The sequence below is a fragment of the Podarcis liolepis genome (assembly GCF_965112155.1).
Source record: "Podarcis liolepis genome assembly, chromosome: 1".
NCBI lineage: Eukaryota > Metazoa > Chordata > Lepidosauria > Squamata > Lacertidae > Podarcis > Podarcis liolepis.
The window spans coordinates 94,561,451-94,586,633 of NC_139554.1; the positions used below are offsets into that span (position 1 = coordinate 94,561,451).

At 40.3% G+C, this 25,183-nt stretch overlaps 1 long non-coding RNA gene across 1 annotated transcript in view; it reads left to right on the top strand.

Annotated features, from left to right (window-relative positions):
• Positions 1-14,680, top strand: part of LOC310701378 — a 33,434-nt gene extending 18,754 nt beyond the window's left edge. Inside the window, exons 2-3 of the long non-coding RNA XR_014523029.1 lie at positions 10,343-10,481; positions 14,339-14,680. This is a non-coding gene — a long non-coding RNA (uncharacterized lncRNA). The remainder of the gene's footprint in view (positions 1-10,342; positions 10,482-14,338) is intronic.
• The last annotated feature ends 10,503 nt before the right edge of the window (positions 14,681-25,183 follow it).

The following is a 25,183-nucleotide window of genomic DNA, read 5'->3' on the forward strand; positions in this document are numbered from 1 at the left end:
AGGGGTTATTTTGTACTTGTTAGTGTAGCACTTTGATTGGTTGGATGTTGAGTGATAGGCCAAGCTTTTAGTAAGCTTCTGCAAAGATATTTAGGATAGTTTGGAGGTCATCCTCTGAGTGTGCGCACACTACGTTGTCATCAGCATACTGAAGCTCTATGGCAGAAGTTATGGTAACCTTACTCTTTGCTTTCAGCCTGCTCAGATTGAAGAGCTTTCCATCTGTTCAATATATGATTTCTACTCCAGTGCAGTTTCCCTTTGACAAAGTGTAGGATCATGGCAATGAAAATAATGAATAGAGTTGGGGCAACACAACCCTGCTTAACACCTGATCCCACTATGAATGGTTCACTTTGAGAGCCATTGTTATCTGTGATTGTTGCTATCATATTATCATGGAGGAGCTGAATGATGTTTACAAATTTATCTGGGCAGCCAATTTTCAGAAGGACAGTCCACAGAATCAGAATGAATCTGAATCCATTCTCACAATAAAAAGCAAGTTGTAGCCTTGAATAAGATTTATGTATTCACAGTGCTACAGTTACAAGCCTACATACAAATTATTATGGTGCTTTATGATGATGCATGGTGTTTTATAGTGTACAAGTGAACTAACTGGCCCCTGCCCCCAAGGACTTTACCATTTAAAGTTTGACACAGGAAACCATGGATGAAGGAAAGAGAAGTGGAGGCAATTGCAAGAATGTGTAATTGCTTCAGTAACAGATGCTCAGCTTTGTTATAATCAGTGCTTTTTTCTGGGGGGACCCAGGGGTACACATACCCCTAAACATTTTGTGAATCTAATGGGAGAAGAAACTAAAACTACTTTTCTGAGTACCTTTCAGAAAATAAGATTCCATCATCTCTTATGCCTCTTTTAAACACAATCAAGTACATCCAAATTTCAACAAGTGAGTGTGAACATAGCTTCTCTCAGATGAATTTAATACTGACTCCAACAAGAGCTTCATTGCATTAAAACCCTGTAGCCAACTTAATGTTTATGAAATTGGTAGGCCCTCCTTTGTTTAAGCCTTCAGTGTATGTAAATTCATGGTTTTTGAAAGGATGACATCTGGCGACAGACACCAACAGCAAGCAGAGGAATCGGGAAAATGTTGGTGCACAAAACCTCATGCCAATGTGGAAGTTACTGTGAGCTGTCAGTTGTGTTATATGAGGTAATGCATGTTCTTTGTACTTTTGTCTGTTTACTGTATTTATTTCCCCCGATTTGAACTATAAAATGGTGGTTTTCTTGAGTCAAAATGAGAGTATCCCTAAACATATTTTTTTAGGAAAAAAGCACTGATTACAGTCTTAGAAGTAGTATGACTATGTTTATTCGCAATGGGCTGAAGCATTCTGTCCATACCTTTTGGCCATTTCAGAGTGTCTGGAGGCTGGGCACAAGTCTGCCCAGTGATGATAGCGCATGCGCGCGCGCACACACACGCCAAAGGCCCTGTTGAATAATACTACTTTCTGACAGGCTTCTCATTGCCACTCTGCTCCTGCTGGTTGTAGCTCTACCAGCGCTTGGAGCAGGAGGGAAACTTTTTTGCGTCTAAAAAGAAATAATCGCAATGGAATCCTGTACCACCTTGTATTGTAATGGTGAGCCCCAGATACTGCCCCCAATAAATACCATATTTTAGAATCTCCTATGTGAAAGTGGCCAAAATCCAGAGGGGCCCTGGCTGGTAGCCCATTGCAGCTATTCGTTTAATAACGTTGTGCCCAGCTAAAAGCCTCATTGAGCAAAGATTAGCAGACATTGAAAATCAACACAACCTTGCCAGAGGTGGGGGTGTCTGCTCCCCCAGGTATCACGGAATAACCCCACCACTTGACCTTCCATCATACATGTCATCTCTTTCATCAGTACCACACCGACTTGCATTTATTCGTGCAAGGTTCATCGAACCTGCTGAGCCACAGATTTTCCAAGGGTTTGGTGTCTCCGCTATGCGTGTGTGATGGGAAAACTGTTGAATCTCTTCCACATATAATGTTCAACTGTCCCCTACATAGCATAGCCAGGACTAAATTCCTGGGCCCTGCTTTACTGTGCTTGGTTAGCAGGCCTGTTGAGTCACACGCCGCACTGCTTTTGCAGGATACAGATCCTTCTGTTACTCTGCAGGTGGCGAGATTCCTGAATGCGGTTATCTCACACGCAAAAACCACCAAAAAACAACAACAACAACATCAAAATCTAATCGGACAGTTATGATGAGAGTGCATGTCAGATCTCGTCTTCAGTTTTCCTTTTCTGTGAACCGTCCCTTGGAGCTCTCCGGGCCACATCCTGTTATTTGGCTCTGCCCAATGACCCACCCTTGCATCGCAGTGTTCACCTTCTGTTGTCAGATATTTCGGTTTTTAAGCCTTTGTGCTTTTTTATGTTTGTACATATTTTATGGGCTAATAGCCGTAAATAAATAAATGTAAATGTAACGTTGTGCAAATCTTACATGACTAAATAAATTGGAATTAACACTCATCAAATCTCTGTTAGAGGCAGAACAGTGCCCCCCTTCAAAAATGTTTTCTTATTCTGTCCCACAAGTAAGAAACTACTGAAAAAGTGGGGTGGGAGAGAACGAGAGAGAGAGTGTGTGCACCGGCTGGTTGGGAAGGTCATTGAATGTCAGAAGAAAACTTGACACAAAACTTGTGATTTTTTTTTTTCAGAAGTAGAAAGAATCTCAGGTGGAGTGCCTACATAAAGAGACATTGATTTCTTCTTCTGCGGATAGTCGCATGTGGGTTTTAACAAAGCAATCTCTGAAAAGCAGAGAATGAGCTGATAATATGCAATGCAAACTGGTGATGGAGAAAAAGGAGTAGGAGGGAAATATGCATTGAGTGGGACACACAGAAGCTGACAAATGAAGGTCAGGGTGCAGCCTTAACAACAGGACAAACCCATGAGTGATTAAACAGGCTGCTCAAAAGACATTATGCTTCTATAGTAAACAGACAGAATAAAGTGGGAAAAGAGATAGAGTGGAATGCCTGAATATTAGGCTTGCTTTTTTTTCTTTAGAGGGAGGAGCTTTCATGCTGAATCCTTTTCTTTAAAAAAAAAAATTAAATCGACAAAGCAGATGACAATCTTTTATAAGATAAACAACTTCCTTTTATTTTTCTCACCAAACATCTTGTCATTGTGCAGAGCAGATCTCCACCCTTCAGTGAATCACAGATGTCTAGCACACCAGACACTGGCACTGATTCATTTAGATTAACTTTGCCAAGACATCTGCCAATTTATGCCGCCTATCACAGCAAACCCTATTTGATATATTGTATAACCTCAGTTCCTTATGAAAACCTTGGCTTGATTTATGAGTGATTGGTATCCTGCAGGATAAGGGTTGTGTGACAAGAATTAGAATGACTCGTGACATTTAAAGAAGATTTCTTGATGAGAGGGCAAGCCGTCTAAACATTTTTTTCCTTTTGGCCCACTGTGAAGCATCTGCTACAACACCATACTAGGATGTTTCAAACAGAATCGTGCCTCTGGGCCATTTGGAAAACAGCAACATTTCAATGAAAGCCATAGGGGGTGTGGGGGTATTGGATATTATTAAAATGTTCAGATAAAAGGGAAACCATTCATATGGGGCAATATGATTCGTAGAACCAATAAAATCAAGATGAACCTGAAGACCATCTTTATTTATTTATGAATAAAAATATGTAAAGATACATCACAGTGGTTTACAACAAAGAGAAAAACATAAAAATGGGGAAAAAAATCATAGAAAGGGAAAAACAAGTGAAAAACAAAAAGAAATTAAAAATAAACATGAATAGAACATCGCATCAACTATTTGCATTGTGGCAAAATTCTCTTATAAGAACTAGGAAGGAGATATTCCCTAAAACCTAAGGCACTTTAGTGCTGAACTGATTTTTTTTGGGGGGGGGGACGCCTCTTTAATACATAGTGACACACACACACACACACACACACACACACACACACAAACATCATCATCATCATGGGTGCTTCCCTGTTCAGTGGCAGGCATTTTGTTGTTGTTGAATTTCCACAAAGAGGTCAAGAAAATGTAGCTTAGAGGAACATAGTAATGAAAGCTTTTGCATATGCTATGGGTTGCTTTGCTTAGCATTAAGTGGGTGGCACTGTGGTCTAAACCACAGAGCCTAGGGTTTGCCAGTCAGAAGGTTGGCAGTTCGAATCCCCGCGAGGGGGCAAGCTCCCGTTGTTCAGTCCCAGCTCCTGCCAACCTAGCATTTTGAAAGCACGTCAAAGTGCAAGTAGATAAACAGGTATCGCTCTGGCGGGAAGGTAAACGGCATTTCTGTGCGCTGCTCTGGTTCGCCAGAAGCAGCTTAGTCATGCTGGCTACATGACCTGGAAAAACTGTCTGCGGACAAACGCCGGCTCCCTCGGCCAGTAAAGCGAGATGAATGCCACAACCCCAGAGTCGTCCACAACTGGACTTAACGGTCAGGGGCCCCTTTACCTTTACGCTTCCTACCCCTTAATTAGGCAAGTGCAGTGTTGCAGAACCTCTTCCTCAATGCATGGGGGACATCACTTGACGTGCCCATTGATACTTAGAGCTTGAAAAGTCCTCCTTGCTTACTTCTTTTTATGTATAGCCTGACAGATTTCAGTTACAAAGCATTCTCTGAAAACACATAAACTTTGAAAAACATTGTGACAATTATTATTATAGCTTATATCAATAAAATTCTCTAAGTGACTTGTAAAATAAAAAAAGTTATGCAGTAATCATGTATTCATTAAAATCAGTAAACAAACAAACAAACAAACAAACAAACAAACAAACAAACCCAACAGCATAAAACTTTTCCAAGTGGATACAGAATACACTTTACAGCATTCTGAGCTGCCGAACAATTTTTGGGGGAGAGAAATAATGGCCAGTTTGTGTTGCATCTGAGCATTGAGAGCCAATAAACTTGCATTCGGTTCAGGTACGACGACTTTCAGCAACATCGCTATTCAGCAGACAGTTCTATAATCTCACTTCAGCTGCGAGAAGGTCCTATCTCAGGTGGTAACCAACCACGCTTCAAGATAGTGGGAACAAGGAAAAGAATTTCTAGATATTTTCTAAATATATGGCTCACATGGTTCATATGGGAGGTTCATGCTCATCAAAAGTCAAATAATTTCACACACACCCCACCTCAGTGCTTGACACAATAATTTTGCCTGTTATGGATAAAGTCAGAATGCATAAATACTACTTTGGGGAGAAAAATAAAATTGTTAGGTGATAATATTTTTTTAAATCATATACCAACTATTTGGGGGTTTGACAATGGGTCAGTGTAAATGGACTCTCTCCTTACTTCTGCCAAGAGATTGATGTTGATTCATTGTATATTTCCATGGCCCTCTTTGATAAACAGATAGACGTTACGACAACTCTTGCAACATACAAATGGATTGCTTTTAGATGCAGATTTTGTATGGATAAATATAATGATATTTTGAATGTATTTATGAAAATTATAATGACTTGTTAATAATTTTACACTTGTTGGAATAATTGTATTACTTATATATATCATATTGTATTACAATTTCATGTTTTTCTTTCTTTTTCTTTTTTTCATTTTCCTTCATTTCCTCACAGAAAATTTTCAATAAAATATAAACAGAAAAAAGGGGCGCATTGTCTGAAACTTATTCCAGAGCATCTCAAATAGAATCTGTCATTCTGGAAACTGATTTGGTTGTCTCCCATTACTTTCTCTTCGGTAGTATGTTAATTTAGAGTATTATAATATTCAAAACTCTATTAAACCTTTCTGAGACTGATGGAGGATTATTTTTTTCTCCAATCTGCTGCTATACAGATCTTGCCAGCAGCAAAAAGATTAAGCACCAAATTGACATCTGTAATTGAATTCTTTAAGTAACCCAAAAGGAAAACATCTAATGGTAGCAAATATCTTGTCATTTCCCTAACCAGGTTCCATATTGTGCGGAATATTGGACATTTCCAAAATATATGTTTAAAATCTGCTACTGTGTTAATGATAAATCTAGCTCAATCTATGTGGTGGTAGATACTATTGGTACTGGATTTATTTATTTATTTTTTGGTGGGGAGAACACACCTTCCTTTTCATCTTTTTAATACCCAAGTTAGAGGTATTTCCATTTCTCCTATATTGTGCACTCTGCACATCTCTAGCAAAAGACAGTAAAAGACAGAACTAGTCCCTATCTTGCTCATTTGTTATTTGTAATCCCATAGCATCGTTTGTTGATTCTCAATAAGATTATGATGGTGATGGTGATAACATTTGTATACTCACCACCCAGCCAAGTTCTCTGGGTGGTGCGTATTGACAATAAAATACAATTCGCAATTAAAGGTAAAGCCAAGAAATCACTTATGCAAAAAAAGCCCAGCGCAAACCAGCAAACACTTAAAATCAATACAGAAACCAGCAGCTAAAATAAGGTAAACAATTCCAACCCAGCATGGAAGCAGGGGCACTCGGTGTCAAAAATGGAGCTACCTGCTGTGATTTAAAAAACCTGGGTGCAGAAGTGGATATGGCTGATGGGCTGGATTTAGACATCCCCCAATCCTCAAGAGTCACTTTGACAGGTGGGTGGAACTGTTCACCTGTCAATCTCTCATGAAGGCAGGTGAAGACTCGCCTCCCCCGCCACATGGTTTGTGCTGGCAAATTGTGCTGGCAAAGGAAGCATCTCCCTTTCTACTTCCTTTGCCCATGCCGTCTGAAATCAAAAGGTCCAAGGAAACAGCAATTCTCAATGAGAACTTATAGCAAACTGCACTACAGAGTTTACACCTGGAAACTAACCTCATTGGGCATGTGGGGTGGAAGATCTTCACTGCTGTGTTAGAACTGTAAATGAAAGACTTCCAGATAGTTGTACCGCACCAATATATTGGAAACATTTGTAAAATGCTATCATTGTGTATTGGTATAGTGGGTTTTGTGCCGTATTAGAAAAAGCTCCTTTGTAGAGAGAGGTTGACAAAGTTTATTTTATCAAATTTATTAATGAAGAATCGATAGTTCCAATGACCCAAGCAAGATATGCCAGTATATGGAACAGACCATAGTTGACCCATGTCCCCAGTACTCCTGGAATTACCAGCCATTCTCAGCTAACTCTGTGAACAGCAGTAGAATAAGTAGAACAAATAGAATGGAGTCAGAATTTGGGGGCATTTTTAAATTTTGTTTTGTTTTGCTTTCTTCTTCTTTCTCCCTCTCTTTGTTCTCCTTTGTTTGATTATTCCAGATGCTTTAATGAGATGCAAGCTTCTTCTTTTTTTTTTGCTTTATAAACTCAGTAATGATTTCTTGCACAATTTAGTAAACTCAATGGACTCCCAATTCCTTGAAATTCACTCCTGCAACTTATTTACTCTTCCCCACCCTTCTAGAGAAGGCTAGATGAGGTAATTTTTCTGAACTCTCAGACTGACTTGGAAAAATGGGCTGCAATATTGCTCCCACTACCACCACCAGAAGAACCTGGTTAATTTCCAAGAGTCTGACATGCTCCTTGTTACAATTTTAGGCACATGTTTATGCAAAACTTATGTGTATACACACAGAAAAATGCAATGTGGGAAGAAGCTCTAAAATACCAACAGAACTAATCTGGGTTTAATCCATGTACTTCAGTCTAACCAGGCTGTGGACTGGGCTGAATGTCACTTTGATACCTTTTTTTATGGAACTAAATGTAAGATGGATAGAGCTGACTGCACTTTTAACAGCTTGTGCTTGCAAAGGTTACTCTGAGTCAGCTGGCAGGAATGGATACCAATTAGAAAGTCGGCTCCATGGTAGACTATTTGTTTTTAACATCAGCTAGCAAATATGACCATCACTCTTGGGGCACCTGTCATGCCTGTCAGAAGGAAAGATTAACATCTGAATGATTTGAAGTGTTGTAAGACTCATGCAGGAATACACCCGCCTATTAAAATATAGAATATACACTAAAAACCAGTTCCAAGAACAAGTTGATTTGTACATATTGCTAAATCATATATATATATATATAAATACTGTTGCATGATATTTACTGTTTGGATATTTAATAATCAGACTCATAGGTTCATAGTTTCCTTTTTCTCTCTCTTTTAAATGCCTATTGTGAAGTTACTTGTGATCCTTAAAATCTGTGATCAGAATTACATGAGAAAAAACATAGAATTATCCAGCGCATACCCCTAAACATTTTGTGAATCTAAGTTTGGCCTCCTTGAGGGGCAGTATTTCAATATAAGTAGGAAAATGAGAGTACCCCTAACATTATTTTTTAAAGAAAAAATGCACTGAAATTATCTAATCTACTTGCTTTTAATTGGTTTCCAATAATATTAAGTACCTAATAATAATATTCAGCTATTTATGAGCTATTTCAAGTGAGCACATGCTCTTCTATCCATATGCTAGACCAAAGTCGTATCCCAAAAGGTCCTGTGTCCCAAAGTGGGAGTCTATTTCTTCCTTGATAAAATACTGTATACACAAGGTCAACTGGGCATCTGATTCTGGTATCAAATTATTATTATTTATTAAATTTGTATACCTCCCTATACCCGCAGGTCTCTAGTTACCATTGATAGTATCTACTTGCATGCAATGAGTTGTGATGCCATATGATTGCAGTCGCTCTTTGTACTTCTATCCTGCCTTCCCTCCAGTTTACCTATGATCCCCAGATTGTCTCCCATCCAGACACTGCTCAGGCCGGACCTCCTTGGTTTCAGCAGTAGAACTGATCACATCTCACACCTCTGTTCCTTCTCTTTTTCCTAGGGCAAAAATGGGCACATTCCTTCCTAAACATTTACCTAACGATGCAGCAAGTTCTAAAAAGAAATGGTTAGCCTTCATTATTTTGGAATGAGATACATAATGGATGATTCGCCCAAGCATATGTGCTGTACCTTAATGAGAATAGTATCTTAATTTAATCTTCGGACCACATCATCATTATTTTAGTAGAATCCTTCTCAGTTAACTAATTGCTTTCTTTCTTTTTTGAAATGTTGAACAGAGTATTCTACAAGAAGGGGTCAGCAAGATCCAGATAAAAATGAAAATGAAGCAGTAAATGGTATGGTTTGCTCTGAAAGCTGCTCTGAAAGTGCCTCCCTTTGGCACCCCCTCCTTGTGTTTCATTTGGTAGTGTCCAGTTGCTTTCAGAATTCTAATCAGGCTGATTAATGTCCTGGCAGCTTTCACAGTGCGATAGCTATTTGCATGGTAGAGGCTGGCAAGGAGTGGTACACCTTTTCGTAATTTAAAAGATAAAGACAAGTTCAGATTATAGCCTGTGCCATCAGTCCCCTTCCCTAAGATTAAAACCGACCAATAATGGAATGCATTTATTTTGTAAACGATCTTCAACCATCCACAGATCTTGTATTTCACTAAAGGCAAGATACATCTAGAAAATGAAGCCTCTCACGGGAACTGTGCCTTATTTGTTTACAATTAGTTTTAAAAGTAAAAGAAAGTGATCCAGCAAGCGGACAAACAAGCAAACACTGGGTCCCATTTATATGTGTATTTTTATTGCATTCTCTTCCTTTTAATTAGAAGAATAACAACTACAACCAAGGGGTGCTTTCTGCAATTCAAATGTTAATACCGAGAAAATATGTCTCTATTTGTGATATGGATTTTTTTTATTTTTACCAACAACAGCCTATTTGGTATTAGGTGACAATAATATACCTAATTCTCTTTTATGAAATATGATTTTAAAATAAATAAACATTTTAATGTTTGTGAGCTGTTGCCCGGAGCAGTCTTTTTGAACCTGGTATAGAAACATCTCATATACACATTTGTAAGATTAGGTAAAGGACCCCTGACAGTTAAGTCCAGTGGCAAACGACTCTGGGGTTGTGGTGCTCATCTCGCTTTACTGGCTGAGGGACCTGACATTTGTCCGCAGATAGTTTTTCCAGGTCATGTGGCCAGTATGACTAAGCCAATTCTGGTGAAATCAGAGCAGTGCACAGAAACGCCGTTTACCTTCCCGCCAGAGTGGTACCTATTTATCTACTTGCACTTTGACATGCTTTCATACGGCTAGGTTGGCAGGAGCTGGGACCAAGCAACAGGAGCTCACCCCACCGTGGGGATTCGAACCGCTGACCTTCCGATCGGCAAGCCCTAGGCTCAGTGGTTTAGACCACAGCGCCACCCGCATCCCATTTGTAAGATTACCATGTTGCAAATGTTTGCAGCACACAGTAGCATCGTGAATTAATTGGACTCTTGTATATGCATACATTAGACACAGCGCTCTTCAGTGGCCGGCCTTCGAGGATCAAAGCCTGAACGTGTGTGATCCCTGCTGAAGAGGGTAACATGGGAGTAGATCTTGCCTTCACTCATCTTGTCACTCATGAAGGATGCACACCTGCTCAGGTTTTGTAAGTTAAACAACCTTCGCTGTTTTGTCACTGTGTGCTTTCAAGAGTTACAATAGCACTGCACATTTAAATGTTAGTACTGTTCAACATGCTGACAGTTCAATTTCTACTTGTCTTCACTCCTCTGTCTCCTTGTCTTTCCTCTGCTCAATATACTGGCTTAACACACTTCCAGGTTGCCGTTTCAGTTATCACATGTAATTATTTTCTTAGTTCTGTTGTATTTAGTTGAAGTCTAAAGTTCATGGAACAGCAGCCAAATATTTAAAGCCTCAGCAGGAGAACCTGAGTTGAAAGCAGAACTGGAACTAGCAGTTTCTGTGCCCTGGGCAGACTACAGTTTTAACATCTCAGAGTGGGGTTTTTTAGGATTAGGAAACTGTCTTGATTGACCAATGGTCTGCCTCTGTATAAAGCACTTTCCTATATTCCTGCATGGGTCTTAAATGTTCTCAGAAGTTCTCCAATTCCTAACAACCAATAAGCACCTTGAATTCTACTCAGAAATAGAGAGGAACGTCCAGTAGAGCTTTTCAGCAAGTTACCATTTGAAAGCCAAACTGGTGTCTTTCAAACCATCTGAAGTTTGCAGGAGGTCCTCAAGGACAGTCCATGTAGGACACATTGCGTTAGTCAAGCCTGCTACTTCTGGCCAACACCAGCCTGAGCTGGCAAAGAGTGCTTTGTGTCCAGAGTAAGGTACTCCAAAACAGCACTCAGAACTGTGAGCTCCATTCTTAAGAAAGTGTGCGATCCCATCCAGAATTTTAAACATCCTACCACCTCAGTCAGATGGACCATTCAGCCAGATACATTTCCAGGCTGTCTGGATTAAGCAACAGTATAGTATCCCTCATTTGGTACGCTGATGATTCTATTTAGGTTGGATAGTACTGTTTCAGGGGGGCATGGGCTAGAGGCTATATGGCAGTAACAGAAGGGGCTGAAGCCAGTTGTGGGTGGGATCAGAGACCAAAATGAGAAGGGCCACTCACCCACCTTCTCTCTCTCTCTCTCTCTCTCTCTCTCTCTCTCTCTCTCTCTCTCTCTTCCTCCTCCTATCTTTCTAAAAACTGGGGGCCTGCTCTTGGAGGGATTACTATATCAAACTGAAACTACAGTAGTACCTTGATTTTTCAAAGAAACAGCTTTTAATCATAGCTACTTAAAATGATTGAAATTGCACTCAAAATGTGGCAAGAAAAATAAAGAGCATAATTTTATCAAAAGATGAATCCCACCGAGGCTCTTCATACTCCAAATGGCTTAAGCAGCAAACAGCAGAGCTGTGTTTTCAGTTAATGAAATGGGTAAATCACAGTGGCAAAGGCAAAAAGAAAACCAGGAAGGAATGGTACAATCATTTCCCTGTTAAAAGCAGACCAGAATTGTAGAGTCTTAGGACACTGCAATTACTGCAATGAGATTTGGTCTGTGTGCATTAGCACTTTAAAAAAAAAAAAGATTTTGGCCAATATATAAGTGAAAAATGAGGTAGGAAATTATTTATTTATCTACCTGTTTCCCTGATGTTCACAAAACAAGAATTGGGAAAGATGCAAAACTATATTTGGTTCTATATTTACCAATCATGGCCCAATCTTGTGAGGTGGAGCATGTTAATTTCATTCATCATTTGTAAACTATAGCAAGAATCTAAGATTTAGGACAGTGGTAGCCTACATGGTGCCCTTAATATGTTGTTCAGCTCCGGCTCCCATCTAAGTCACAGTGGTAGTGTCACTTGCAACCATCAGACAGCAGTTTGAAAATGGATGCACTAAGAAGGAAGAGGGGCTCCTAAATGCTCCTAAATACATTTAGAGTGTCCTCACCAGACTCTGAAAAAGAGACTGTGGAAGCATGACATGCAGAAAGGAAATGTACAAAGTGTGAAGAGGAAAAGGAGAGAATAGTATGTACAATAGGGAAATGAAGGAGTAGATGCCAGGGGTGACCTTTAACCATAAGGACTAGAAGCTTAAGAGTAATTGAAAAGTGACAGGGACCTGGTGCAGAGATGGGAGGAAAGGGGGAAATGGCTTAGCAGCTCAGGAGCATTGAGATGAGTCAACTTGATGCAGTAACAAAATGAAAGCTAATCAAGTAACATCTGGAAGCCACAGGCAGGCATACAAAGTAACGTCTCATAAAAAGCAGAGCGAAAGTCCTCTGATATTCTTGGTATACAATACATGCTGACTTCTGCAAACAGGCTGTCAGAACCAGATGGAGTGGAAGGTCTGTTAATATTATGGAACAGTGATGGATGCCCACAAGGGCCTTTGCTTACAGTATGTTGCATTCAGTACCTGTGGTGCTGATTTTATAATGCATAACAAACTTTCTCAACATATTGTTCATAAGCAGCTCTGTCCGGGTTAAGCTGTAAGCAGCTATCAGGGAAGAGCCAAGCATTGTGTCAGGGGGAGTCAGAGCTGGGGAGAGGCTCAAGACCCACAGTAAGTGAAATATACTCAGAGTCGAGAGTGGATTTGATGCTCTTTATTCAGCTCATAGTGGTGAGGAGGAATGGAAGTTCCCCCAGGATGTCTGCTTTATATACATTATTTATACAAAGGGCCCCACGTGATTGGCTAATTCCGGGATTCACCTGTAGGCCAATCAGGTTGCAGATTCACTTCCACCTGGAGCTGGATTGGGTGGCTCCTGTGGACCAATCAGACTGCTGCCTTCTGAATCCTATTGTTTGAGGACCAATCAGACTGCTGCATTCTGTTTTGTTTTTTTAAATAATATTTATTAAAAGTTTAAGAATTAAAGAAAAAGAGAAAAAAGAAAGAGAAAAAACAAACAGCACAAATCAACACACTACAATACATACAAAAAAGCAAAAAACACAATACATCAAAACAAAAACAAAATAAAAAACAGTTAAAAACAAATCCAATATTTCCATATCTTTATCTTTCATTAACCTGTTTCATCGACCTCCTCACACCTCCCTTTTTGTATTCTAGTTATTAATTATTCCAGCAAATCCTTTCCATCTTTCACTATTTTCTGTCATTTAATTATCTTAATTTAATTTTAACCTTATCTTACCATTAAAACCCTAAAACTTATTTATACTTAACTCCTTATAACATTTCTACTAAAGCCATATAATTTCATTCCACCATTTTTCTAATACTCATTAATTTTACCACATTTCTCTAAAAAATTTTTTTTTAAAAAAAAAACTTTTCCCCAATCTTCCTCCACCGTCTCTTCTCCCTGGTCTCGGATTCTGTCAGTCCTTTCTATCACAGACTGCTGCATTCTGAATCCTATTGTTCTAGGACCAATCAGACTGCTGCATTTTAGACCCTATTCAACTCAGTACATAACAGTAAGAGTGTTGTGAAACCCTCACCTTTATATAGCTTTGCCCTGTGTGAAATTCTGTTGACATTTTAAAAGACAAATTCTTTAAATGCCAACAGTCTATAGGCAAGGTCTTTCTGTACCCCTCCTAGGAGTATCTAGAAGCTTCTAAATGGGAACCAAAGTTATTCCAGGGAGAAGAGAGAGTGGAGACTGCAAGGAGAGTAGAATGGAAAAAGCCACTGAGTTTTCCTGAAGGAGGCATGGAAGGGCCTAGCTATGTGTGAATGACCTGGCTGTGAAGTTGTATGAGTGCAGGCTCCGTGTTGGCATATAGACTTGAGGCTATTCATGGGAACTGGCAGGCCACAATGGCTGTGGAAAGCTCTCCAAACAGATTTCCACAGAAGTGGAAGAACTACCTCATGGACATGGGCCCCAATGCAAGTTTTTACCTTTGCTGTTTGGTTTCCAAGACTACTTTGCATACCGCATGTAGTACCTGTAATTTCATTTCGCATTAATGGCAGAGCTGGACTATGCTGCACTTCAGCAAATGTCTGTGTTTGGGCACCTCCAGACAATGACAGATATCCTCCCATCGATCTGTGAGTGAACCTTCCGCTGTGTCACGAGGGCTGCTGTGATGTCATCTCTAATAATAGATCCTATCCAGGAAAACTAAAGAGCAACTTGGCGATTAATGCTCCTGGCACTGTCAAGAGTGATCACACTTCAAGAGACGGGTGCTTCTAAGAAAGAAACAGCGGTGACTTTCATGGACAGTCATTGTGGAGTGACAAATTCCTCCTCAAGTTTCTAGAAGTTTGGCGCTGCTCTTAACACTTGGTTCAGCACTTTGAAGCATGCAAATCACGACCACACACCTGCTTTGTAACATATTTACCCCAAAGCTCTTGGAATCTTTCTCAATAAAGTTTGCAAAAGAAGAAAAGGAAAAATCCTACCAGGCTATCTTTCCTTGCCAGCTTTTCCCCAAGCAACTCAGAAGCGAAGGGAAAATGCGAGAGTGCTAGATGGTGCTAGTTTATGGGCCTGAAGAACACAACTGCCATCTCATTGTATACTCTATTTACTCAGACATACACACAGCACTCAGGTGAACCAACTGCATTTTCCGATTAATATAGCGGTGACAGAGAATGTAATTTCCCCAGCGAAACACTTCTTGGAGTATGCTGGATATGTGAATAGGGGCCACAGCTCATCAGGCACACAGTGCATTATACTTGGACAACGTAATTTAATTCCCAATCTGTTCCTAACAAAGTAAAGAAGCGAGTAGGCAGACATTATAAATTAGAGCTCAAGGCAAACCCAGTGTCATTATTATAGCTATATTACAGAGTCATTTATCAAAATGGATTAAATATTAATGAAGTTTTAATTGCTATTGCAGAGTAACACAGGAGCTGTAGCCAACGCAGGCACAAAAACTGCAGGTTGCTTCTCTGCCAAAATTTGACTGGATTGTTTTGGTTACATGTGGGCGTTTTAAGCTTCTGTGGTGCATTCCAGAATTAAGAAGAATTCCCTTGAATCCACTGAAAGTCAAAGCTCTTAGAATACTTTAATATAATATTACACAGTCTTATTACAGATATTCATGCAAATTGATGGTGCATCACTCTTAGAGCTAGTTCATGTGGTCAGTTGTCTCAGGCACTGGGTATGTATTTTTATTTGTTTGTCTTCACTGTTGCTCTTATAACAAAAGATTAAGATCAAAAAGTGGAAACCACATCCTTAAATTAACACTCTGAGAAAATTGGCTCCCTGTTGAGTCAGTTTTGTTAGTTCCAGGTATCCGTCCAGCAACATCTGCAATTAGCTCAAGGCAACAACATTAGAGGGAGTCTTGGCTTGTTATGAGTGGCAAGAAACACACTTCAAAGTGGGCTGCTTTCTCTCTCATGCTTAGCTGAGCTGTTGATTGAACTTTTACAGCAGCTCTGTCCAGCAGTGATAGCACATAGCCAGCAAATTGTACCCAAACGTTTCCAAAGTTGGGAAGCCTTGAGACTGCCAAACTTTATGAGCATCAGCAAAATTGGTCCCGATATTGGGAAATCAGTGAAGCAAGGGAAAGAAAAGAATAACCATGATGTGACAGATATATCACATCCACACATCTTGCTATAAAGATGGTACCCTCCAGATTTTGTTGGACTGAAATGCTTATTGGCCCCAGCCAGCATGGCCAACAGCCAGGGGTGATGGGAATCGTAGTCCAAAAGATATGGAGTGCACCACAATGGCTATGCCTCTTATAATAATATTACACTAAGCTATTCCTCATAGTCAGGATGGTGCAGAATTTACATGAACTCAAGTTCATTATTCCTGCAGAACACAAGCCCACCCAGCTGTTTAGGATTCTGAGAGTGGTTAGGAGGCCCCTATTCCCCACCCAGACCTCCTGCAGTAACGCTAGTTCTGCTGAATGGAGCAGTTGAGTGGGCACATATAGGGTAAGACAATCTTGTAGGTAAACTGGTCCCAAATTGTTAAGGACTTTATACACTAAAAGTAGCACCTCAAACTTTGCCCAGCAGCAAATCAGCAACCACTGCAGATCTTTGAGCTCAGGTGTTATATGCTGACAAGGCCTCTCTCCTGTCAGGAACTGAATTGCAGCATTCTGCACTTATTGCAGCTTCTGGACCAAGCTTGAAGGAAGACTCACATAGAGTGTGTTGTAGTAATCCAGTCTTGAAGTTACCAATGCATAAACCACTGAAGAAAGGCTTTCCTGGTCCAGAAATGGCCACAGCTGTCAAACCAGTTGCAGCTGGGGAAAGGCACTTCAATCCCCTGAGGCTCCCTGAGCCTCCAGTGACAGAGGTGGGTCCAGAAGCACCCTCAAGCTTTACTGCTCCTTCAGAGAGAGTGCAACCCCAGCCAGGGTAGGCAGCTGACCAATTTGATGGACAGAGGACCTCCTTACTCACCCACAGTGCCTCCATCCTGCCAGGATTCAAGCTCAACTTGTCATGATACTACTATAAATGTACGGTGCAGATGAGGCCTTAATAAAGATGTCACCCACATTGCATTGCATTGCATTCTGGTGGGGGGGCAATCATGTGAGCTGGCACTACACTGCTTAAACAATGAATTTGAAGACTCCTGTAATGTCCCCTTTCTAAAAAAGATTCTTTTGCTCTGGGTTTTCACTCTCTTAACCTATGGCTTCTTTAAATATGTTCTACCATGAAATCACATTACAATATACTTTATAGTTTGCATTTAAATATGAATAGCTTCTTTGTACACCTGGGGTGTGGGTGTGTACCTCACTTATATCTTATCCTCCTCAATTGAGTCTTATCAGCACCACAAATTGTGCAATGGGAAAACTACATGGCCATCCAAAATTACCTGCTGCCCCTTCTTTAATCAGCAGGAGGATTTACAGAAAGGTGACTAAGACCAAGATGCTTCATACTGCCAGCCTGCCTAGGTTATATTATTGATTCTTTATCTCAAACATCTGAGAGTAAGATAGAGGGAATTTAAAAGTTAAATGGAGAAATAAATGGTAAGAACCAAGAAAAATGATTAAACCTAAGGAGTACATCTTCTGCGTTCTAGAATTCATGCAACTATTAAATGATAATTTAAAGATTTATTTTTTTAAAAGGGACTTCAGGACGGGACAGAGATTGTGTTTTATTGCACAAATACTCCTCATTTCCTGTCTACTTGCTTTAATTGGCAAGACAGGATCCTAAAAGAAGCCACAGACCATATTTTTTTCCAATTAATATTTCCCTCATTCATCTTTTGCCCCCGCTCTTTTGTCACCAAAGCCATCTATCAAATTTCAGTTGACGTCAGCGATGCAAGTCAGTGCCCTTAGTTTCAGCTTTCACTCCTCATTTCTGACCTTTGAACCCCATTGCAGACAATGCTTCTTTATTACTGCCACACGTAGTTTCTGCAGAATGTTTTGGGGAATAAAACTAAGAGAGAAAAACAAACTAAAGATAGCACATTAAAACGAAAATCTATTGACCGTCGTTTCTTCTCTCTTCCTGAACCACTCAGGGTTATGTTCTTCTTTTCCAAAAATGACCCCTCCCCCAACAAAGACAATAAAAGTTACAAAGCTTGTCATAAGAGTAAAAGGCACACAGGTTGCTGTTCTTGATTTAATAATTGATTTAGCATTTCAAAACTTAGCATTAGACTCTAGAGAGGCAAAGTTGTTTTGTTTTTTAAATTTAAAGTCCAACTCCATTCATTGCCCAAGGCATGTTTCTGTACCTCAGCTTGGTTCGGTTTCTGTATTCAGAAATTCAGTTTAATAATTCACTTAGTTTAACTTGTAAGTTCTTTTAAAAAAAGATGACACTAAGGTAAACAGCACAATATGAAAAGTCTCACAATGTTACTCACATAGTATACATATTCTTTTGAAGATTTTGTGTGTCATCAAAGTATTCACAGAACTAAGTTACTTTTAATAAATTATGCCTTTGAAACATTAAAAAAAAAAATCAGTCTTGCAATATTTGGCAAACTATGGGTGACATCTATTGGTGGCAGAACACAAATGGAATAGACTTCCACTCGTGCCATAGCACTTACTCTGCTTTTGCTCCCACCTGCAATCCTTCAAATATGGGGGACCCCATGAAGCGGGTTTGAGAGGTATGCAGGGGCTGTGGGGAGAAGTGGAATGGGGAAGCCATGCTGCTCAACTGGAAGTCTGTTGGGAACTGGATTTCACCTTAAAAAAAAAAAGGTCTACCAGTAGAGGTCCTAAAGGAAACACTCGTTAGGCTGGGTTGTTAACTATTGTTCCCTCTTACTGGAGAAGTTGTAAAGTGGTATGGGATTTATAATGCCTTTCTGCCATTGCTTGTTGGAACATCTGCTTCTCCTGCAAATGGTGAGCAGCTTGTCTGGTTGTTTAATCACATACCTGGCTAATTGATCACAATAATCAACAACAGATGGAATTCATGGAATCACAGAACTGTAGAGTTGGAAGGGATCTCAAGGGTCATCTAGTTCAACCCCTTCCAATGCACGAATCTCAGCTAAATCATGCATGACAGATGATCATCCAAACAGGCATTTGACATAAACTTTATCAATCCGCTGTTGAAAAAGGGAACAGTGGAACCACTGGCACAAGAACTATTGAAATCTCTCTGCTAAAGATCTTGTTATTTTCCATATGGACAGACTTCCACTGTTATTGAAGACAGTTTAAAAGTATATTTCAAGAGACTTGGAAATAATAAGGTAACTGGCTGAGCTAGTCAGCTTGGATGAAGAATGACCAGACTGAAGACATTATTTTTCTGGAAACCTAACATTTGGCAAGCTTTCTCCTACCATTTTTTAGTACAGTGGTACCTCAGGTTACAGACGCTTCAGGTTACAGACTCCAGTAACCCAGAAATAGTACCTTGGGTTAAGAACTTTGCTTCAGGATGAGAACAGAAATCATGCAGCAGTGGCACGGCGGCAGTGGGAGGCCCCATTAGCTAAAGTGGTACTTCAGGTTAAAAACAGTTTCAGGTTAAGAATGGACCTCCAGAACGAATAAAGTTCTTAACCCAAGGTACCACTGTACGGCATTTTAAGGTTTTTTGGTGTGTGTGTTTTGTACTGCTTCAAAGATTATTTGCTTGGATTCAACTAACCCAGCACGCAGGGCAGACTTTGGTAATCTTTCAAAATATGTTGCCCTGTGTGAAGCCAAAATTTGGTGTCCCCAAATGGATTTTCCCAATTATGGATTTTCTCAGTTTTGTGCCCCCTCGGCTTGGTGCCCTGGGCTGGGGAACCACCTGCTCCACCCTAAATCCAGCACTGCAGCACAGAAGCCAGCTTAAAGGCTCCTGCTAGTGCAACAGGACTTCTCTTTTTCTGTGCTCCTGTGTCTCCCCCAAATCCTCTCTGAAGGGTCACAGGAAGAGCACAGAGGGGAAGGAAAAGAAGATCATTCCATCTGGCAAGCACAAACGCTTCCATTGATGAAATGATCAGAAGAGTGTGGTGATGAATTCTTTCTCACAAATGCAGCTCCCACCCATCCAACACAAGCATGGACCCCATTCATTGACCATCCATTTGTTCTCTCTTTCATTCATTGGCCTGCATTCAATGTAGCACTAAGGTGAATGTTCCATTAGCACAAGGATTTTTCTTTGTGTGATGGAGCATTCTCCCTTCTCTTCCCCACTTTGCATCCCCTAAAACAGCTCCCTTCTCTTTGTTCAGCAGGAGGAGGATTGTGGCAGTGACAGCAAGGGTGCTGGGGACTGTAGATGGAGGCTGAGGGTCTCATGCAGCCCAAAGGCTGTGGTTTGCCCAACTTTGCTAAAGAAGTATTAGTGGTGGTGGTGGTAATGAATGAGAGAACTGCTGTACATTCATCTGCCAAGTTGGATATATACGGGGGCAGGGGCGGGGAATAGGTATACATTCTCCATCATACACTTTCCTGCTATTTGTTGCTAAGAGTAAACAGCAAGCCTGTCAGTGTAGAAGAGAATCGGTTCAGGAATGACACAATAGATAATTTGGTGCACTTTATAAAGAACTCTGCTATAAAATGGATAGCTATAGGAGGGAAATTTTGATGGCTAATAATGGAAAGGTCAGGGTCAAAACTACCTTCTCTAATGCATAGCTTTAAGTTGTGGTAGAGCAATAGGTTATCATGGACATTTGTAATAGTTTTAGTCTGGAAATTGCTGATAGTTTGGGGGCAGACTATTGCCATTTGGGTCTTTCCATGATCTATTAACTCATCTTTGTAGTGAGACTATAAAAATTATTCTTCCCTAGAAATCATGTAGTCAGGCTATCAGTCTTGTGTTTGTTATTTTCTTTCTATCACAGCTCGTGATTTGTTTGACAATGTTTCTGTGGCCAGCCTTTGGGGAAATGGTTTTAGGTAAACAGATTTGCAAAATCTTTTCTTTTCTGTTCTGTGTCATCCCAATAAATCACACAGAATCTCTGCCCTTCGTCAATAAAGTGAGGGAATGTTAATCCCCTTTATGTTCCTGTATACTTTAAAACAACCTACATGGATTATCATGAAATTTTACCACCCATGAGACTCGACTGTACTGCAGTGGCATGTTCATAACTGTCTTTAAAACACATGACAATAATGTGATGGCTCACAACCTTGAAGCTTTTATATACACCGATGTCATACATGTTGGCATTTTTATTCTATTAAATGTTGCAGCCTTGCCGCCCCATGAAAGTCACTGTGGGGCCTCCTCTTCAGTGGGGCGTCCTTTCTTTCTAGAACTATGTGGCTCCCATGATCCTTAGCACAAAACAATGTTTTGTGGGTCAATTGCTGTTGATGGAAGTCTTCAGCACCTATTACTCCTTCCTTAAGGTGATTTTTTTTCCCCTTGAGGAAGAGGGGCCAGGAAAGGAGGACACAAAGTGATAGAACTGGGTTACGAGTCCAGTGCAAGTGGTCACCTGTTTGTTTTTGTGGACATGCATGTCTGTCCATCCATTTGTTCTGCCACAATGTACGAAGAACAGTTTTGGCTACCTCTTGAGAAAGGAGCACAATGCTGAGACAGCAGAGGGGTGGTGGTCATGGTAGGGTACGTGGATTAGTTACGAGGCAGGATTATGGTGAAGGAAGACTTACTCAAGCTAACCCCTCAGGCAGATCTGGGAAGACAGCAACCTGAGGCCCTGGTGGCATAACAGACACCAACTGTTCAATGCCATTTATCCTAAATGGGGGGCAGCAAAGATGATCCCACCTCTGAGGCAGGGTGGTATTGTACAAACAGGATTGTCAGCCAGAAACATCCCTCCAAACTTTCCCCTAATGATAGTGACTACACTGAGAGATGGCTAGGGGATGGATGATAACACCATGTTTCAGATCTAAGTTTGTGGTGCTGATTACAATCTATAACCCTGCTTTTCGTCTTCATTCAAAGTGAAGGAACAATCAATCTTCCTACCCCCCAAACAAGTGATTGGTGCTCTCAAGGCACTGCAGAAAGTACAAACTGGCCTGGAATTGTACACTCAGTTTCAGTGCGGTAAGGTGCATCTTGCATGCACACCAATCCGGGAACAAGATGCTGCTTTTACTCTACATCCATGAACACATGCAGCAAAGTTACCTGTGCACCATATGCCAGTCTTGGATGGCCATAGTTATAATGCGAATTTGTAGAATCCTGTAGCTTATGTTGCACTTGCTTTTTATTAAAGCAGAGGCACCGTATATGGGTCACAAACATAAGAAAAGAGAAATATTGAGGTTGCTAAAGACTTCTTTAGGGAAATCAGCACTGGATACCTATAGGCTTTTTTCTCCTTCCTTTGAACTGAAAAGTACATATGTGCTTTAATCCAATGACCTGATATGCAAATGACTAGATAACTTTAAAGAAATTCCTTAGAGAAATGTTATCTTTGTACCATGTATATATATTTTCCTTTAAAAAGGAGAAATAATAGTTGCAACATGCCAGACCTCCTGTTCATACTGGAATAAATGTGCTTCAGAAATGCTAAATAATTAAGTGACACTTCATATTGTATTTATCTTTTCAAAATATGTTTCACAGCTCCTTTTAGGGTTAGAATTTTATTTTTAACATTTGAATTGTTTTGATGCAGCTGCAGCATTTTAATAGCTCTTCGTGGTATCTCCAGGGTAATTTCAGGTTCTGCACAGACTACTTTTGTTGTTCGAAATGAGGGATGTTTGCACAAGACTTTAAAAAGTTTTAGAGCTTTACCATAGCTGCTTGTGAGTGAATCAAATGTTTACTTTTAAAAACAGATTAAGGATTTATGATGCTTTTATTTGAAGCATACAATGTCATCTTATTCACTGATTTCTTGCCTCCGATCTAGAATAAGGAGTGCAATTCAGTGTAAAAAAATTGCAACTTACACTGCCCGTTAAAGGATGCAGCCTACAGCCCATTAACTCAATGACAAATGGTTTGGCATTGCACACTATATCACAATCACAAAAGTGGATAAATTCAAAATGTTTCCATTGCAAGCTGTTGCTGAATACATCAGCCATTGTCACTGGATGTATTCTATTAAAGTCCACCACAATGCCCTATTTATGAAATATGATTGCTTGAATAGAATGGCTAGAACCATTCTACAAACTACGAACAGGCTACCACTCTGCAAATTGTGTCCTCCCCCTCTCCCGAAGCAGGAGGGTTCAGTTCTGCAGGGTGCTCCTTCGCAAACAGCTTCTCTGCCAGCAAGTGAGCAGAGGCAGAGGCCGTAATCCTACAGGGTGTGGCTGTATCAGGCAGGAAGCAAAGTCAGGTAGCCTCAGGCTCCGACCTTCCCCTGAGAAATACAGTCGCAGATCACTCTGGACCATCCAACCCAACCATCAGCAATCCCTAGCTGTCTCAACCCACCTCAACAAAGGCCAGAAGAAAATAATTTTTCATCTTACAAATTTTCCACAATAAAAGTAACTATACGTTGATCTTTGACTTCCCTTTCCCTCCCCCTTCCATGGTTTCCTCCAAATATCCATTTTTACTGCATATTCTAGTCAATCCTGAACCTCTCTCTCTCATTTTTAACAAAACATACTGCCGAATTTACTCTAAACCTGCTAACGTTTTAACCCATTTACAGCGATTCTTCATATATTCTACAAACATTTTCCAGTCTCCATTGAATACTCTTTCCTCTTGTTCTTTGATTTTGCTGGTTAGATTTGCTGGTTCTGCAGAACTGGTGTGTATGCAAATTGGCCCAATTTGGCTCAGGCCTTGGCTGAATCCAGGGCACAGCCCTATTAGTATCAGGCTTTAAGTAACTAAGTTGGCCTCTAGGGTGATGCTCATCTTGTAGTGGGGTGGGTAGAACTTGCCCTCATCACTGTGTTATTAGATGGGCCTTTCGGGTATTTTTTATGGTACGCAGTTTTAAATTGTCTGGTTTTTGTTATCGTGTGTTTATATTTTATCCTGTGAAGCTGAGACTTTTTTAAAACTAAGAAGTGATAACAACAACAACAACGGCTCCCTGGGACTGTAGTTTAACAAGGCTGTTGACAAGGTCTAGCCTAGTAAGAATCAATAGATACACACACACACACACACACACACACACACACACACACATGTTGGGCCCAAGTTGTTTAAGGCTTGGTGAATTGACACCAAAAAATCTTGAACCTAGCCCAGTAGCAAATGGGCAACCAGCGCACCTTTCTCAGCAGCAGAGTAACATGTTGCCAGAAGTCTGCTTTTGCTGCATTCTGCACCAATTGAATCTCCCAGGCCAGATACAAGGGCAGAACCTCATAAAGTGTATTACAGTAATCAAGTCTTGCTGATTCATGGACCAATGTAGCCAGACTATCACAGCCCAAGAACCATCATGGACTGGCCTACCAACTGAAGCTAATTAAAAAACACCACCACCACAGGCCACAGAGGTCACTTGGGAGAGAGATGGCTCAGTTATAGCTTCTATAATTTCAGAGCTTAAACTTCTTATATTGGTTCCCCAAATTAAGTACACAAGGAGGTGTTTCATTTTAATTTATTCAGTCCACTATGGTTTCACAATACTTTGCGGGATAGATTCAGTTAACCCAGTGCACTAGTGGAAGCCAGTGCAAGAGCTCTTGCTCGTGCAAAGGGGCTTTCCCCTCCTCTTCTTGCCCCATTTGGATGGGGGGGGGGGTCTGGTCAGGAGTATCCCCAGAACAGTGCACAGCAGGAGAGGGGAGAGTGTACCATCAGACATAGCATTTCTGCTTGCCTGATGGAGCAATCATATTAGCATGATGTTCAGTTCCACCCTTGGTGACCTTTTAATGCAAAATATAATTAAAAACAAACAGCAAAATATGAATTGTTAGACTGTATTCTTTTTGAGCACCTGGATTCTGTATCTGAACATCAGTTAGAAATTAATGTTATCAGTTCAGCTTTGGCCATTTAGAGGTGTTCAGCAATCCAATAAACAATGGATAAAATTGTAGCACTAAATGACATGCTATAGCTATAGCAAAAGCACCCCATATAAATACACATTAACATAAGAAATAAATGCTAATAATTCTACAAATATATGTTTTTTGAAGGGGAAATGCCCAAAAGGAACATGAATTAATTTCCACAATATAGTTCTTTTGGAAACATCATTTTGCAGCTAGCAAAATAACTTGAGAAGAGCCATTTGCTGTCAAAAAACCAAAACAAAACAGTTAACTTCAAATCCCATACTAGCAAATAAAATTAAAAAATAATGGGAAAGAGTTTCTGTTTTTCTTCTCTGGCTTTATCATTCTGAGCTTTCAGAATTGTGTGTGCTTATTATTTCAGTAAATAGCC